The sequence below is a fragment of the Herpailurus yagouaroundi genome, unplaced genomic scaffold (assembly GCF_014898765.1).
Source record: "Herpailurus yagouaroundi ecotype Mexico unplaced genomic scaffold, PumYag 141, whole genome shotgun sequence".
Classification (NCBI taxonomy): domain Eukaryota; kingdom Metazoa; phylum Chordata; class Mammalia; order Carnivora; family Felidae; genus Herpailurus; species Herpailurus yagouaroundi.
This window is the reverse complement of record NW_024412396.1, coordinates 14,153,858-14,172,682: the sequence shown is the minus strand read 5'-3', so window position 1 is coordinate 14,172,682 and position 18,825 is coordinate 14,153,858. Positions and strand designations below refer to the sequence as shown.

The following is an 18,825-nucleotide window of genomic DNA, read 5'->3' as shown; positions in this document are numbered from 1 at the left end:
CTCTGTGCTGTGCTGACAGCTCAGAGCCTGATGCGGGGCTTGAACCTGTGAACTATGAGATAATGACCTGAGCTGAAGTCAGCGCTTAACTGACTCAGCTGTCCAGGTGCCCCTACGCAGTTATTTTTTAAGGATTTTTAATTATTATTACTTAAAGAATCATTGCCCATTGCTCCTCATTTCTTTGCAGAGATAGTTATTTCCCTCCTTCCAATATCATTTCATTTCTGCCTGAAGGACTTCTTTAATGTTTATTTGTGATGATGAGGGTGTGTAGGTGATGAATTCTTTATGCTTTTGTTTGTGTGAAAAGTCTTTAGTTTGCCTCTTTTTGGAAAGATATTTGGCTTTGTTTAGAATTCTATGTTGATGGCTTTTTTCCCTTTGTCCTTTAAACATTTTATTCCCCCGTCTTTTTTTGTTTGTTTGTTTATTTATTTTTGAGAGAGAGACAGAGCATGAGTGGAGGAGGGGCAGAGAGAGAGGGAGACACAGAATCCAAAGCAGGCTCCAGGCTCTGAGCTGTCAGCACGGAACTCAATGAACCATGAGATCATGACCTTGGATGCGCAACGGACTGAGCCACCTATGCGGCTCCCAGCCCTCCCCGCCCCGCCCCATCTTTTTGCTTGCTTTTTTTTTTTTTTAAGATTTTATTTTGGGGCGCCTGGGTGGCTCAGTCGGTTAAGCGTCCGACTTCGGCTCAGGTCATGATCTCACGGTCCGTGAGTTCAAGCCCCACGTCGGGCTCTGTGCTGACAGCTCAGAGCCTGGAGCCTGTTTCAGATTCTGTGTCTCCCTCTCTCTCTGCCCCTCCCCTGTTCATGCTCTGTCTCTCTCTGTCTCAAAAATAAATAAACGTTAAAAAAAAAAAAGATTTTATTTTTAAGTAATCTCTACACCCTACATGGGGCTCAAACCCACAACCCCAAGATCAAGAATCACATGCTTCATTGACTGAGCCAGCCAGGTGCCCCTTGCTTGCATTACTTTTGATAAGTCTGCTATCATCCTTACTCTGCAAGTAACATCATTTTTTTTCCTAGCTGTTTTTAAGATCTTCTCTTCCTCTGTTTTTGAGCAGTTGTACCGTGGTGTAGTTTTCTTAGTATTTCTTGGCTTTTGGGGTTCATTGAGCTTCTTAGCTTGCTTGAGTTTACGTTTTTAGTAATTTGATCATGTTTTCCTACTTCTTCCCCTCCTTTTTTGGAATTTCATTTATTAGTATATGAGAGAGTATTAATATTAGATTAGTATATTGGGAAAGTATTAGTAGTATATTAGAAGGTCTCTTGGCTTGAAAAGAACGGACATTCTTTTCATGTTGGGGGATTCTTTTTTCTCTGTGTTTTATCTTGGATACTTCCTATTGTTGTCTTCAAGTTCACTAGTATTCAGCTTTATGCAGTCTGCCATTAATCTTATTTAATTTTCATCTAAGATGTAGTTTTTATTTAGTTCATTTTGGGTATAGAATTATATCATTTGCATGTCTTTTTTTAACTTCTTGAACACATGGAATACAATTAAAGTAACTTGACATACTTCCTTGCTCATTCTAACCTCTGTCATTTCTGGGTCAGTTTTAATCAATTGATTATTTTCCTTATCCTGGGTTTTTTTTCCTGCTTCTTTCTCTGCTACCAATCTTGGGATAGGTGATATTGTGAATTTTGCCTTCTTAGCTTTTGGGTATTTTTGTATTCCTATAAATTCTTAAGCTCTATTCTGGGATGCAATTAAATTACTTGAAAACAGTTTGAGCATTTCAAGTCTTGTTTTTATGATTTCTTGATGGATCTATCTGGGACTAATTATTACTTTTATGAGGCAACATTTTTCCAAGTATTCTGCTCAATGAATGCCCTGCAAATTGTGAGGTGTTTTTTTGTTTTTTGTTTTTTTGTTTTTTTTAGTTCAGCTCTTGGAAACAGGTGCTATTCTCAGTCTTATGTGAGCATCTGTTACTGTTTCTCAAATTCTTTCACATAGTTCTTTCTCTTAGGAAGTTTCCTTAATGATCATAAGGAAGGGGACTTTCCCCAGTATACTGAGTTCTCACTGTGTGTGTCTCTTTCTTCTTTGGTGCTTGGCCTGTGAATTCTAATTATCTTCGTTTCCCTAGACTGTCAGCTGATAATCTAAATTTATGGATTCCACTGGCTCTGCCTCATTCCCTTTCTTCATTACCGTGGCCTTGAAACTCTTAAGTCAGTAAGCTGGAGCAGTCCCAACATACCTGTTGGTGTGCCATCTGTCAGGAATGACTTTCTTTACCTGATGTCCATACTTCCTTGAAAAAAACAAACAACCCCACAAAAAACCCTAACATAAGTTTACAAGGCATTATACATCAGATGTTGATAATAAGAGGTTCTCTGAAATGAATGAGACTGAAAATTGGCTTTATACAAAGCTCCTTGCTTCCCATTTTTTACTTTTTTGCATTTAGAGAAGAAATTTACTATCAATTGATGACTGAAAAACACTTGTCTTTCTCCAGTCTGGATATATTAATGTTTTCCCAAAGAAAATTAGATTAAAATATCCTAAATCAGAAACGTAAAGAATATTCGGTAGGCATAAATGGTAATGTATAAGGACAGAAACAAGTACCATGTGTTCATTAATTAAATAAGTTAAAAATGGTACAGATGAACTTTGAACTGATATGAGTGAAAATGTGTCATTGTAGGAGTCCTTGTGAATTGTAAACTGCTTATAAGAATAAATTGATTTGATAATTGAATATATTTTTAAGGGTTCGATATGCAAAGTTAGTAATTCTATATATATGACATTAGACTCTTTTTTATTCTTTAATTTGTATGTAGTCTTTAGTTTATATTCTTTGAGTCTTACTGATTTGAAAAATTAATTTGACCTAATTGAAATACTTTATCTTTGTGTATTTAGGAAGAAGTGATTTACTGAGCAGATTATTTACATGAATGTTACTGATTAATTTGTTTACTAAAATAAACTGTTTCAAATACTGTGAGCTGCCTCTGCATTAACATTTACTTTTTATTAAAAATTTTATTGCATCTAAATAATTTTACATGGCTTATAGGCCTTCATAAAACGTGGAATAGAATGCTTAGTGATAAAAAAGATAACTAAATAGCCACTACTTAAAGAAAGGAAACATTATCAGATTCTAGAAATGAGCTGATTAAAGATCTCAGGCATTGAATTTGGTTCTTAGGTTTCCTGGTGGCTAAAGTGAAAAGAGAAACATGTTGGGTTAAGTTTTCAGTGTCTTAAAAAAGAAAACGTACTTTAAAAAAAAAATTTTTTTTCTTGCATCTAAATTCAGTCACAGCTTATGTGTATATGTATGTGTGTTCATATATTATCTAACGTCTTTTCTTCTAGAAGGATCCTGTGATAGAAATAGATCTTGGAGAAAATAGGAAATAGGCATAAGTATGTTTGTTAGATCTATTCTTTCTAATTTCACATGTCTATATAATCTGAATGATTTTTTAATGTATTTCTGTAAATGGCATCATTCTTCAAGTTACTAAAACATGAAATTGATTTTTGACAATGTGGTAGAAAAATAAATGGATGTAAGGGTAGCCCACAGACACCTCAAAGTCTTAAGTGTCCCTACCTACATATATGTATCTTTGTCTACCACAGTGTCTTCTTTAATTTTTGTTATCCCTCTCTGTTACTTTACATTTCAGCAATATTGAATGAGAAATCACTTTCTGTGATACCTGTACCTTTGTTAATGATATTTGTTGTATTATATCTTCCCACCAATCACTCTTAACACCTGAAGGCTTCTGCTCTTCCTTTAAGGCTCATAGCTTTGATGAAGATGTCCCCATCAGATGGGCATAGGAACTTTTCCTACACTGTGCTATTTACTTCTAGTAATTTGGTTATTTTATTACAGTGTATTCATTTGTATGACTATATCTTAACCTTCCTGAGGGCAGAGGTATGTCTTTTCATCTTCATGTCTCTGGGTATAGTATAATGCCTGGCATATAACAGGTGCTCAGTAAACATTATGTAGTTCAAGAATGACTATGTTAGGTATGAGAACAAAGTTGCTTTTTTGTGAACAATTTTCTTTCAATTGATGGTGGTAGAAAAAACATTTTAAGTCAATGTCCTGATTAGAAAGAGACTTTGGTTTTTCCCCATTGATGGGGAAAAATTGAGAGCTTTCCCCCTAAGATCGGGAACATGAAAGAGATGTTCACTCTTACCACTGTTCAACATAGTACTGGAAGTCCTAGCCTCAGCAATCAGACGTCAAAGAGAAATAAAAGACATACAAATTGGCAAGGGAGAAGTCAAACTTTCACTCTTTGCAGATGACATGATACTCTACATGGAAAACCTGAAAGACTCCACCTAAAAACTGCTAGAACTGGTATGTGAATTCAAGAAAGTCTCAGGATGTAAAATCAACATTCATAAATTGGTTGCATTTCTGTACACCAATAATGAAGCAGAAGGGAAATCAAGGAATCGATCCCACTTACATTTGCACCAAACACCATAAGATACCTAGGCATAAAACTAACCAAAGAGGTAAAAGATCTGTAAGCTGAAAATTATAGAAAGCTTATGAAAGAAATTGAAGAAGGCACAAAGAAATGTAAAAATGTTCCATGCTCATGGATTGGAAGAACAGATATTGTTAAAACGTCTATACTACCCATGGTGCCTGGATGGCTCCGTTGGTTAAGTGTCTGATTTCGGGTTGGGTCATGATCTCGCGGTTTGTGGGTTCGAGCCCCATGTTGGGCTTTGTGCTGACAGCTCAGAGCCTGGAGCCTGCTTCAGATTCTTTGTCTCCCTCTCTCTCTGCCCCTCCCTTTTTCATGCTCTCTCTCTCAAAAATAAACATTAAAAAAAATGTCTATACTACCCAAAGCAATCTACACATTCAATGCAATCCCTATCAAAATACACTAGCATTCTTCAAGAACTAGAACAAATAATCCTAAAATTTGTTGGAACCAGAAAAGACCTTGAATAGCCAAAGTAATGTTGAAAACAAAACAAAACAAAACAAAACAAACAAAAAAAAGAAGCTGGAGGCATCACAATTCCAGACTTCAACCTGTATTACAAGGCTGTAATCATCAAGACAGTTTATGGTACTGGCACAAAAACAGACACACAGATCAATGGAACAGAATAGAGAACCCAGAAATGGACCCACAAATGTATGGCTAACTGATCTTCAACAAAGTAGGAATGAGTATCCATGGAAAAAAGACAGTCCCTTCACCAAATGGTGCTGGACAGTGACATGCAGAAGAATGAACCTGGACCACTTTTTTACACCACACACAGAATTAATTCAAATGGATGAAAGACCTAAATGTAAGACAGGAAACCATCAAAATCCTAGAGGAAAAAACAGGCAATAACCTCTTTGACCACAGCTGCGGCAACTTCTTACTAGACGTGTATCCAGAGGCAAGGGAAATAAAAACAAAAATGAGCTATTGGGACTTCATCAAGATACAAAGCTTCTGTATAGCCAAGGAAACAATCCATAAAACTAAAAGGCAACTGACTGAATTGGAGAAGCTATTTGCAAATAACATATCAGATAAAAGGTTAGTATCCAAAATCTTAGAAGAACGTACCAAACTCAATACCCAAAAAACAAACAATCCAGTGAATAAATGGGCAGGAGATGTGAACACTTCTGATCTGATCTGATGAGCATCAGATCATCATAGAAATACAAATCAAAACCACAGTGAGATACTACCTCACACCTGACAGAATGGCTAAAATTAACAACTCAGGAAACAACAGATGTTGGTGAGGATGTGGAGAAAGGGGAACCTCTTTGCACTATTGGCGGGAATGCAAACTGGTGACAGCTACTCTGGAGAACAGTATGGAAGTTCCTCAAAAAATTAAAAACAGCTACCCTATGACCCAGGAATTGTTCTACTAGGTATTTATCTGAAGGACACAAAAATGCTGATTTGAAGAGGCACATGCACCCCTATGTTTATAGCAGCATTGTCAACAATAGCCAAATTGTAGAAAGAGCCAGAATGTCCATTGACTGATGAATGGATAAAGATGTTGTATATATGTTTATATACATATATATACAAAGGAGTACTACTTGGTGATCAAAAAGAATGAAATTTTGCCATTTGCAACAAGGTAGGTGGAAGTAGAATGTATTCTGCTAAGCGAAATGTCAGGGAAAGGCAAATATATGATTTCACTCATATGGAATTTAAGAAACAAGACAGATGAACATAGGAGAAGGGAAGGAAAAAGCAGACAGAAAAAAAGGTAAGCAAACCATAAGAGACTCTTAAACACAGAGAACAAACAGGGTTGCTGGAGGGGAAGTAGAAGGGTGATGGGCTAAATGGGTAAGGGGCATTGAGGAAGGCACTTGTTGGGATGAGCACTGGGTGTTATTTGTAAGTGATGAATCACTGGATTCTACTCCTGAAGACAATATTACACTGTATGCTAACTAACTTGATTTTAAATAAGTAAATTAAAAAAAACACACAAATGACAACCTGCAAAAAAAGAAAGAAAGAAAAAAGACCTTGGGTTGTCTTTAGTACCTGTGCAGAGAAATTGGTTCAGAACCTAAAGTCTGTATAATGTAAAAAATAAAAACAAAAAACAGCACTTTAACTGAAAAATGTTTATGGCATTATGGCAGAAGTTACCAGATAATCTTCCCTCATTATTGAAAGAAATCTTCATGACTCTTATATAACATCTAATTTTTAGAAAACTTCTATCTGATAGCCCAACAATAACCATCCCCATTTAATAGAATACACTGATCTGTAGATACCAGAGAGAAGATGAGTGAATGTAATGCAGAACTTCAAGTTTGTGGCCCTAATCCGTCATCGCAGCCATAGGAGACAAATACAGATTTCTTAGTGTCTTGACCTTTTGCTCTTCCTTATGAATTTGGGAATCAGTTTGTTAAATCCCTAAATAATGTTTGGTAGGACTTTTTTTATTGTATGGACTTGAATCTGTAGGTTTAATTTAGAAGAGGTTAACATTGGTAGGGTATCAATTCTTCCTATTACAAGGAGACTCCATTTATTTAGCCTCTTTATAAAGACTTGCACATCTTTTTTATAATTAAGAACAGTTACATTAAAAAAGGTTAAATTTTAGGGGCGCCTGGGTGGCGCAGTCGGTTAAGCGTCCGACTTCAGCCAGGTCACGATCTCGCGGTCCGTGAGTTCGAGCCCCGCGTCAGGCTCTGGGCTGATGGCTCAGAGCCTGGAGCCTGTTTCCGATTCTGTGTCTCCCTCTCTCTCTGCCCCTCCCCTGTTCATGCTCTGTCTGTCTCTGTCCCAAAAATAAATAAACGTTGAAAAAAAAAAAAAAGGTTAAATTTTAAAAGGAGGACTTCTGTTATAGAAGGATCTCATGTGACCACTTCATTAAATGGTGGTTTAGATAAAGATCAAGAAGAAAGAATGCTCATCTGCATAAAAAGTGATAAGTAGATCACTACTTTATAACAGAATTAATTAAAAATAGTTGGAATTCTTCATAAAATGGAAAGTAGTAAGGAAACCTATTTTATATTGGGATAGGAAAGGCCACTTTCAAAACTTACACCAGAGTTAAAAATTGTCACAGAAATGATTAATAAATTTACCTGTTTAAAACATTTTGTATTTCTAACAGTAAAACCTTTCATTAACAGAGTTAAAAGGTAAACTCCAAACTATGAAAACACTTGCAGCATGTTTAAGAGAGCTAATTTCTTAATTTATGGACTGTAAAATGTTTATCAAATTTGGAAAAGATTGTGATGTGTGTTATTGAGATATGTTACAAACATACCTTCTTGGCGTGCCCGCTCCCTCCTCCACTGCTGCCTCCTCCTTCTGCTCTGCTCCTGGTGATGCTTGTGTGCTGGTTCCCTGAGGTACCAGGTGTCTCTTTTGTGAAGCAGCAGCGAAGGAGACTCTGGTGTTTACTGTGGCTGATGAAAAGCCCAAGGAAGGAGTAAAGACTGAGGACAACTATCATATTAATTTGAAGGTGACAGGGCAGGATGGTTCTATGATGCAGTTTAAGATTAAGAGACATAAACCACTTAGTAAACTAATGAAAGCCTATTGTGAATGGCAGGGTTTGTCAATAAGGCAGATTAGATTCTGATTTGATGGGCAGCCAGTCAATGAAGCAGACAAGCCTGCACAGTTGGAAATGGAGGATGAAGATACAATTGATGTGTTCCAGCAGCAGACAGCAGGCATCTACTAAAAAGAGAACTGGCTACCTTACTCCAGAACTCTGTTCCTCCAGACCACGACATTCTCAGGAAACCGCAATTTGGTTCTACCACATCCTGACTACCACAGTATAGTTTTCTCTGTTCTTTCATTTTGTATGTGTATGTGCATGAGTATATTGTATTTTTTAAATTAAATGGCCAATGGTATGTTTTGATTGACATCAAATGAAGATGGGATGGGGAAAAATGCTGGTTCTGTGAAAATACCCCCTTTCTCCATTAGTGGTATGTTCATTCAGCTCTTATCTTTATATTCCAGTAAGTTATTTTTCTCTCAACGTTTAATAAAAAAAGAACAACATAAAAATCCTTGCATACTTTTTCGAATGGCGAATTCTCATGTTTTTCTTTTATAAGTATATGAAGCTGTTACATATAGGGCAATCTGTCTTTACATAGGGATAAATTACTCTAAATGAATCCTAGATAGTTTTCCCTTCAAGTCAAGCTTTTCTTTCTCTTTCTTTTTCTTTCTTTCTTTTCTTTCTTTTCTTTCTTTTCCTTTTCTTTCTTTCTTTTCCTTTTCTTTCTTTCTTTTCCTTTTCTTCCTTCCTTTCTTTCTTTCTTTCTTTCTTTCTTTCTTTCTTTCTTTCTTTCTTGTGTTCATTTTTGAGAGAAGAGACGAGAGTGTGAGTGGGGAGGAGTAGAGAGAGAGGGAGACAGAATTGAAGCAGGCTCCAGGCTCTGAGCCATCAGCACAGAGCCCAATGCAGGGCTTGAATTCACACACCATGATCATGACCTGAGCTGAAGTCAGACACTTAGTCAACTGAGCCACCCAGCCACCTTGAGTTTTGTTTTCTAAATAAACTTCTGTTTAGGGGGGGTGCGTAGGTGGCTCAGTTGGTTGAGCATCTGACTCTTGATTTTGGCTCAGGTCAAAATCTCATGGTTGGTGAGATTAGCCCTGAGTTGGGCTCTGAGCTGTCAGTGCAGAGCCTGCTTGGGATTCTCTCTCTCCCTATCTCTGTGCCCCCACCTTGCTGCTACACATGCACTCTCTAATAATAAATAAACATTAAAAAATTGTTTTTTTAAAAAAAGACCCTCATAATATTGCCGGTGGAATGTAAATTAGATGGCATTTTGACTGTTAAGCATCAAAATTTTTAAAATGTACATATATGGGGCTCCTGGCTGGCTCAGCCAGTAGAACATGCAACTCTTGATCTTGGGGTTGTGAGTTTAAGCCCCACGTTGGGAGCACAGCCTACGTGAAATGAAAGGAAAGAAGAGGGAAATGGAAATGGAATGACACATGCATGTACATTGAAGCCAGCATTTTCATTTCTTAGAATTCTAAAAAGTGGTTACATGTGTAGGATCCACTGCAGTGTTTAGTGAAAAATTTGAACCAACCTAGGTGTTCATTATTTGGAGATTAATTTTGGATTTTAGGTATAATACTACAGTTGAGTGTTAGGAGTCTCAGGAAGTGTTAGGATTCTAATAGTTACTAAATAAATAAGTTCACTTTTTCACATGAACACAAAGTATATTTCAGATATGTTTCTGTCACTTCACTATCTTTGAGAAGTTTTTTAAGGAGTGAACATTTTTATAGAAGCAGCTGTCATATTAGTAATGATAACTCGTATTTTTGACCACTTATATGTGGCAGGCCTTGGACAAAGCATTTCACATGTGTTACCTGACTTAATTCTTGTAACAGACTAGTGTGAGAGATAGTAATTAATCCCTAGAAACTTGAGTATTAAAAAGCTAGTAAGTAGGGGAATATAGTGGAGAAAGTCAGGATATCCAGGTTCTGATCTCACCTATATTATTCACCTAATGTTTTTGTAGGTACTTTACATATCTTATAAAATTAATAACACTTCGTGTAATTGGAAGATTACATGAAAAAGTGGATTTGAAACACAAAATTTATGGGAAGAATTTAAAACATTATTTGAATTTTGATTGGAATGTTAAAAGTGATAAAATTAAAGATATTATGACCTATTCAAACTCAGTAAGAATTTGTTCTTGAGAAATAGAATACAAAACCCTGAATGATCTTTTTTTAAATTTTTACTTTAATTTTAATTAAGATACAGTGTCATGTTAGTTTCAGGTATACAATATAGTCATTCACCAATTTTATACAACACCAGTGCTCATCATGAGATGTGCATTCCTTGATCCCCATCACCTGTTTAACCCATCTACCCACCTACCTCTCCTCTGATAACCATAAGTTTGTTCTCTGTAGTGAAGAGTCTGTTTCTTGGTTTGTCTTTTATGTTCTTTGTTCATTTGTTTCTTAAATTCCACATATGAATGAAATCATAATGGTATTTGACTTTTTCTGACTGACTTATTTTGCTTAACATTCTACTTTTGAGCTCCATCCGTGTTGCAAATGGCCAAATGATAATGGTTTAGATTCTGTATTTTCAGTCTCTAAACTACAAAAAAGGGATAAATTAGAAAATTATTTAAAAGTTACATTTTGGGGAAACAAGATTTGAATGAATGAAAGGAAATTCATTGCTGGTATTTTATTTCAGTTAAACACAAGGAAATCCTTAAATTGTGTTACCTAGCAACAGTACTCTTTCCTTCCCCACCCAGAACTATTTTGAAGTAAAATTGCTAGTAAAAGGTACATTTATGTTACCAAAAATATGTTGTCATTGAGTTCTTTTAAACCAGAAGGTTCAAAGTTTCCAATCACCTTTCCTTTTCCATCAGTTGTCTTTGGAGGCTTATAAAGGCAAGTTGATTGTTACAAGAAGCTGCTGCTCATAAACATGCCGTTTACTGTAAGATATCTTTAAGGAAAATAATTATGCCTCTGTGCTGTAACTTCTTTCTTTAAAACTCTTTTGGGGCACCTGGGTGGCTCAGTCAGTTAAGCATCCGACTTTGGCTCAGGTCATGATCTCCCGGTCTGTGGGTTTGAGCCCTGTGTCAGGTTCGATCTCATGGACTGTGAGTTTGAGCCCTGTGTCAGGCTCTGTGCTGCTAGCTCAGAGCCTGGATCCTACTTCGGGTTCTATATCTCCCTCTCTCTCTGCCCCTCCTCTGCTCACTCTTTCTCTCAAAAATAAATAAACATTAAAAAAATTAAAACTCCTTTGAAAATGATGGATTTGAGCAACCATTTGAATAAATATATAGTGCTTTGCTAGATTTCAGGCAACTGCAAAGGAGTAAAGGGGTTGATGGCACAATAAAAGAATCATGTCAAATATGAAATGAGTATAAAAGAGAAAGATGGTAGGAATTTGTAATAGCATTTACTTTCCTTTATTCATTGTAATACATTTTTCAAACATGCTTTTATTTTCAGTATGCAAAAGTATGCCTTTGAGTGTAGGGAAGTGAGAAATTATTTTCTATTTGAGAGGTCTAGAACTGGATCCAGAATGATAGTAGCAATGTATTTTGATTGCTCTTCTATTTCTGACCACTCAACTAAAAGAAAGAGAGAGACATTATTTTATATAATAGCAGTATACTAAGAGCTAGCTAGTGTTTGATCCTGTAAAAGTGAAGGTAATGCATTTGTTCACAGTAAACATCAGTAATTGGTGATAGAACAGTTCGTGTTTCTAGACTTAGAAAAGAAGTACTTTTTTTCAGCACTTTTTAAATTCTCTTTTTCATATTCTTTCTCAGACTAGCCTAGAAGTTCTAGCTTTCAGATTCAGTTAGCCAGATAAGGTTGAACAGATTTCACAAATTGGGATGTCAAGGAGTTGAATATAAGACTAAAAGGAATAGATTATCAAAATAAGAAAGAAACATAAATCTACATCTTTTAGTATTCTCTCCCCATGTCTCCTTACCCTCTTCCCCTGGCAACCATTAATCTACTTTCTATCTCTATGAATCTGACTATTCTAGATGTTTTGTATAAATGGAATCATAAAATACGTGGTCTTTTGTGTTCGGCTTCCTTCATTTAACATAATGTTTTCAAGGTGTATCCATGTTTTAGTATTTAAGAGTACTTCATTCCTTTTTATGGCTGAATAATAATTCAGTTTTAGGGATATACCACATTTTGTTCATCAGTTGGTGACATTTGGGTTGTTTCCACTTTTTGACTATGAGGAATAATTAGGTACAAACATTTATATCGTTTTGTTTTTAATTTTGGGTATATACTATTCCAGGAGTTGAATTGCTGGGTCATACAGTAATTCTGTATTTAACTTTTTGAGGAACTGCCAGACCATTTCCAAAGCAGCTGTATCATTTATATTCCATCACCAGTGTACAGACATTTCCCTGCATGCTTGTCAATGGTTGTTATTATCCATCTTTCTGAGTATAGCCATTGTAATGGATGGGAAGTGGTGTCTCATCGTGGTTGTTTTGTTTTTGTTTTTTCCTTGGAGGCCGATCCAGTTTTTTATGGGAAACCAGCATTTCTTCAGTCTTACCTTGATACCACTCTGCTCTTTCAGTGTTAAGCGGGGCACGGGCAGATGTCGATTCCAAGGCATCTTGCAAAGTAGACAAGTCACCTTAGGGGCAAACTTTACCCATTCAAATATTTGTCTCACATTAGCAGTCAGAATTTGGGTGTCACCTTGAACCATTGTTTTCCTTACTCATTAAGGCATTCATTGTGGTTTTGATATACATTTCCATGATGGCTAATGAAGTTGAGCATCTTTGCATGTGTTTATTGGCCATTTGTGTATCTTGTTTGGAGAAACGTCTATTCAAATCCTTTGCTTATTTTTTTTTTAATTTTTTTTAACGTTTATTCATCTTTGAGACAGAGAGAGAGCATGAATGGGGGAAGGTCAGAGAGAGAGGGAGACACAGAATCTGAAACAGGCTCCAGGCTCTGAGCTGTCAGCACAGAGCCCAACACGGGGCTCGAACTCACGGACCGCGAGATCATGACCTGAGCCGAAGTCGGCCGCTTAACCGACTGAGCCACCCAGGCACCCCTCCTTTGCCTAATTTTAATTGAATTATGTTTCATTCTATAGTTGAGTTACATATTCTGGATAGTAAGCCGTTATAAAATGTTTAATATGTAAGTATTTTCAGAAATCTGTAGATTGTCTTAATTTCTCTATAGTATCCTTTGAGACAAAAAAAGTTGTGAGTTTTGATGAAGTCCAGTTTATTTTTTCCCTTGTTGGTTGTGCTGTTGGTGTCATAAGTAAGAAATAATTGACTAGTTCAAGATCATGTTTCTTTTAAGAGTTTTATAATTTTTGTTTTACATTTAGGCTTTATGAGTTAATTTTGTGTATGGTATGAGAGAATGATTCCACCTCATTCTTTTAAAAAAAAATTTTTTTTTTTTTTAATGATTATTTCTGAGACAGAGACAGAGCATGAGTCGGGGAGGGGCAGAGAGAGAGGGAGACACAGAATCCGAAGCAGGTTCCAGGCTCTGAGCTGTCAGCACAGAGCCCAACGTGGGGCTCGAACTCACAAACCGTGAGATTATGACCTGAGCCGAAGTCAGTTGCTCAACCGACTGAGCCACCCAGGCACTCCATCCACCTCATTCTTTTGCACATATTTTTATCCCAGTTGAGTTGTCTTAATACCTGCGTTGAAAATCATTTGACCATTAGTGTAAGAGCTTATTTCTGGACTCTTAATTCTGTTGTATTCATCTCTATATCTATTATCCCAATACCACACTGTTTTGATTACTGTAATTTTGTAGTAAGTTTAGAAATTTGAAAGCATCTGGTCTTTTTATTCTTTTTTTTTTCTTTTTTTAAAAGTGAGGTATAATTGACCTATAACATTACATTAGTTTGAAGTATACAACATAATGGTTCAGTATTTGTATATATTGTGAAATGATCATCACAATGGGTCCAGTTAACATTCATCACCATATATGTGATTACAAACATTTTTTTTTCTTCTGGTGAGCACTTTTGAGATCTACTCTTTTAGCAACTTTCAAATATACAATATGGTGTTATTAGGAATAGTCATCATGCTATACATTACATCCCGTGATGTATTTATTTTACAACTGGAAATTTGTAGCTTTTGATGTTCTTTTTCAGGATTGTTTTGATTATTCTGGGTTCCTTGTATTTTCCTATGGATTTTAGGATAAGGGTTTTTTTTTTAATGTTTATTTTTGAGAGAGAGAGAGACTGAGTGTGAATTCGAAAGGGACAGAGTGAGAGGGAGACACAAAATCTGAAGCAGCCTCCAAGCTCTGAGCTGTCAACACAGAGCCCCATGCAGGGCTCGAACTCAAGAACCACGAGATTATGACCTGAAGTCGGACACTCAGTTGACTGAGCCACCCAGGCACCCCTAGGATTAGTTTGTTAATTTCTGCAAAAAGCCACTTACGATTTTGATAGAGGTTGCATCGAATCTTTTAGATATATTTGAGAGAGTATTTCTATCTTAACAGTATTACTTCTTCTTTGTCTATGACCAAGTTATGTTTTTCAGTTTGTTTAGGTCTTTATGATCTCTAAGCAATATTTCATAGTTTTAGTGTACAAATTTACATTTCTTTTATTCACAAATATTTTATTCTTTTCATGCTATTGTAAATGGCATTGTTTATTTTCATTTGTGGATTATTCATTGCTAGTGGATGGAAATTCAGTTGATTTGTGTGTTCATTTTGCATTCTGCAACCTAGTTGAACTTGTTTTTTAGCTCTTACAGTTGTGTGTGTGTGTGTGAGAGTGAATTGCTTAGGACTTTTTTTTAAATATCCAAGATCATGTTATTTGTGAATAGAGATTAGTGCTTCTTTTTTATAATATGCATGGCTTTTATTTCTTTTTCAGGTCTAATTTCTTTGGTTAGCACTCTTAGTACACTGTTGAGTAACAGTAGCAAAAGGGGAGGGACATCCTTGTCTTGTTCATGTGTTTAGAGGTAAAGTTTTTAGTCTTTCACCAATCAGTATGAAGTTAGCTGTGTATTTTTCATAGATGCCCTTTATCAGGGTGAGGAAATTACTTAATTTTTTGAGTGTCTTTATCATGAAACGGTGTTGGATTTTGCCAAGCACTTTCTCTGTGTCTACTGAGACTATTATATGTGGGTTTTTATCTGTATATTGATATGATGTATTGCAATGACTGAGTTTTGGATTTGAACTGACCCTGCATTCTGGGATAAATCCCACTTGGTCATGGTGTATAGTACTTTTTATATTTTTCATACTCAGTTTTATAGTATTTTGTTAGGATTTTTGTGTCTGGATTGATAAGGAATATAGATCTGTAGTTGTTTTGATTGATTTTGGAATGAGAGTAATAGTGGCCTCATAGAGTGAGTTGGAAAGTGTTCTCTCTTTTTTGGAAATGTTGACAGGATTCACCTATGAAGCCATTTGGTTCTGGGCTTTTCTTTCACATCAGTTTTATTAATAAGTCTTCTTTTTACTTCTTATAGATCTCAGATTTTCTCTTATTGGAGTCAGTTTTGGTACTTTATGTCTTTCTAGGAATTTGTCCATTTCTTACAGGTTATGTAATTTGCTAGCATATAGTTGCTCATAGTATTCCCTTATGATATTTTTAAATTCTGTACTATTGGTAGTAATGTCCTTTTTTCCAGTCCAAATTAGTAATTTGAATCTTCTCTTTTTGTCGTGGACAGTCTGGCCAAAGGTTTGTCAATTTTGTTGATCTTTTCAAAGGATCAGTTTTGGTTTCATTGATGTTTCTGTGTGTGTGTGTGTGTGTGTGTGTGTGTGTGTGTGTGTGTGTGTTCCTCTATCTCAAATATTCCCATTCTAGTTTTTATTATTTCTTTCCTTCTGCATGTTTTAGCATTAATTTGCTTTTACTTTTTGATTTCTAGTTTCTTAAGGTGGAACATTGCATTATTGATTTTTAGATCTTTACTTACATTTAGACATTTAAAGCTGTAAATTTTCCATTTAGTGCTACTTTAGCTGAATGCCATAAATGTGTTTTCATTATATATCAAAGTATTTTTTTCCCTATGGATTTGAATTAATCTAGAATCCTTTCATTTCAGCCTGATGGACTCCCTCCAATATTTTTTATAGGGTAGGTCTGCTAGGAATGAATTCTTAGTTTTTGTGTACCTGGGGATATCTTAATTTCTCCTTAATTAAGTTTTGGTAGATATTGAATTTTTAGTTGCCAGCCTTTTTTTTTTGAGCTCTTTGACTATATCATCTCAGTGCCTTCTGGCCACCATTTTTTTTAATGTTCATTTATTTATTTTGAGAGAGAGCAAGAGCAGGGAAAGGGCAAGGAGAGAGAGAGAGAGAGAGAGAGAGAGAGAGAGAGAGAGAGAGAGAAAATGAAAATCCTAAGCAAGCTCTGTGCTATCAGCAGGACCCCATTTCACAAACCATGAGATTATGACCTGAGCCGAAATCAAGATCTAGATGCTTAACTGACTGAGCCACCAGGTGCCCCTAGCCACCATGCTTTCTAATGAAAATCAGATATTTTTGTTATTGGGGCTTCCTTATTAAGTGATGTGTTACTTTTTTTCTTGGTGCTTTCAAGATTCTTTGTCTTTTGACAGTTTTGTTGTGATATGTCTAGGTATGGGTTTCTTTGAGTTTATTCCCCTTGGATTTTATTGAGTTTCTTGAATATGCACACAAATGTTTTTAGTCAAATTCAGGAAGTTTTCAGCTGTTATTTCTTGAAATAATAATGATTTGTTTCTTTTTTCTCTTCTCTGGGTCTCCTATTATACGTGCATTGGTATGTTTGATGGTGAGCCACAAGGCTCTGAGGCTCTGTTCATTTTTCTTCATTATTTTTTCATACTCTTCCTCGGACTGGATAATCAACTAACCTGTCTTTGGCCTAGCTGACTTTTTATTTTGACAATTCAGATGTTTTTCATTTTGTCTCTCTCCCTTTTTTTTCTTCATTTGTTTTGTTTTTTAAATTCCAAATGAGTGAAATCGTAAGATGTTTGTCTTTTTCTGACTGGTTTATTTCAGTTAGCATTATATTGTCTAGATCTATCTGTTGTTGCAAATGACAAGATTTCATTCTTTTTTATGGCTGAATGATATTCCATTGTGTGTATATGGTGTATATATATATGTGTGTTGTGTGTGTACATATATGTACACGTATATGTGCATACATATACATACACACCCCCCACATCTTCTTTATCCATTCATCTATTGATGGACACTTGGGCTTCTTCCATAGTTTGGCTATTGTAAATAATACTGCCATAAACGGAGGGGTGCATGTATCCCTTTGAATTAGTGTTTTTGTTCTTTTTGGGTAAATACCCAGTAGTGTGATAACTGGATCATAGGGTAGTTCTATTTTTTTAATTTTTTGAGCAACCTCCATACTGTCTTTCGCAGTGGCTGCATCAGTTTGCATTCCCACCAACAGTGCACAAGGTTCCTTTTTCTCCACATACTTGCCAACACTTACTGTTTAAGTTTTTGATTTTAGCCATTCACACAGGCATGAGGTGATATTGCCTTGTTTTGATTTGCATTTCCCTGATGATAAGTGATGTTGAACATCTTTGCATGTGACTAAGGGCTATCTGTATGTCTTTGGAGAAATATCAGTTCATATCTTTTGCCAATTTTTCAACTGGGTTATTTGTTTTTTTTGGTGTTGAGTTGTATAGCTTCTTCATACATTTTGGACACTAACCATTTATTGAATATGCCATTTGCAAGTATCTTCTTCCATTCAATAGGTTGTCTTTGAGTTTTGTTGATTGTTTTCTTTGCTGTACAGAAGGGTTTTTTTTTTTTTTGATGTAGTCCAAATAGTTTATTTTTGCTTTAGTTTCCCTTGCCTCAGGAGACACATCTAGAAAGATGTTGCTATGACCAATGTCAGAGACATTACTGCCTGTGCCTCTTCAAGGATTTTTATACTTTCAGGTCTCATATTTAGATTCTTAATCCATTTTGAGTTTGTTTTTGTATATGGTGTAAGAAAGTAGTCCAGTTTCATTCTTTTGCAAGTAGCTGTCCAGTTTTCCCAACACCATTTGTTGAAAAGACTTTTTCCTATTGCATATTCTTTTCTCTTTATTGAAGGTTAATTGACGATATAATTCTGGGTTTATTTTTGGGCTTTATATTGTTTCTTTGATCTGTGTGTCTTTTTTTTTTTTTTTCTTTTTTTGCTAGTACCATACTCTTTTGGTCCCTACAGCTTTGTAATATAACTCGAAGTTTGGAATTGTGATACCTCCAGTTTTTTTTTTTTCAAGATTTCTTTGGCTATTCAGGATCTTTTGTGGTTCCATACAAGTTTTAGGATTGTTTGTTCTAGTTCTGTGAAAAATGCTGTTGGCATTTTGATAGGGAATGCGTGAAATATGTAGATTACTTTGAGTAGTATAGACATTTTAACAATATTTATTCTTCCAACCTATGATTATGGTATGTCTTTCTGTTCCTTTGTGTTATCTTCAATCTCTTTCCTCAGTGTTTTATAGTTTTCGGAGTACAGGTCTTTAACCTCTTTGGTTACACTTTTTCCTAGGTATCTTATTATTCTTGGTGCAGTGTAAATGGGATTGTTTTCTTAATTTTTCTGCTACTTTATTATTAGTTAATG

General features: G+C 35.7%; 1 protein-coding gene, 1 non-coding gene and 1 pseudogene across 14 annotated transcripts in view; 2 read left to right on the top strand and 1 right to left on the bottom strand.

Annotated features, from left to right (window-relative positions):
* RALGAPA1 (Ral GTPase activating protein catalytic subunit alpha 1) overlaps positions 1-18,825 on the top strand; it is a 278,603-nt gene that overhangs the window by 15,083 nt on the left and 244,695 nt on the right. The window lies entirely within an intron of this gene.
* Positions 4,207-8,814, top strand: LOC121031347 (small ubiquitin-related modifier 2-like; annotated as a pseudogene).
* LOC121032544 (U12 minor spliceosomal RNA) lies at positions 12,738-12,882 on the bottom strand. The gene has a single exon (XR_005791358.1). It is a non-coding gene; the product is annotated as a U12 minor spliceosomal RNA (small nuclear RNA).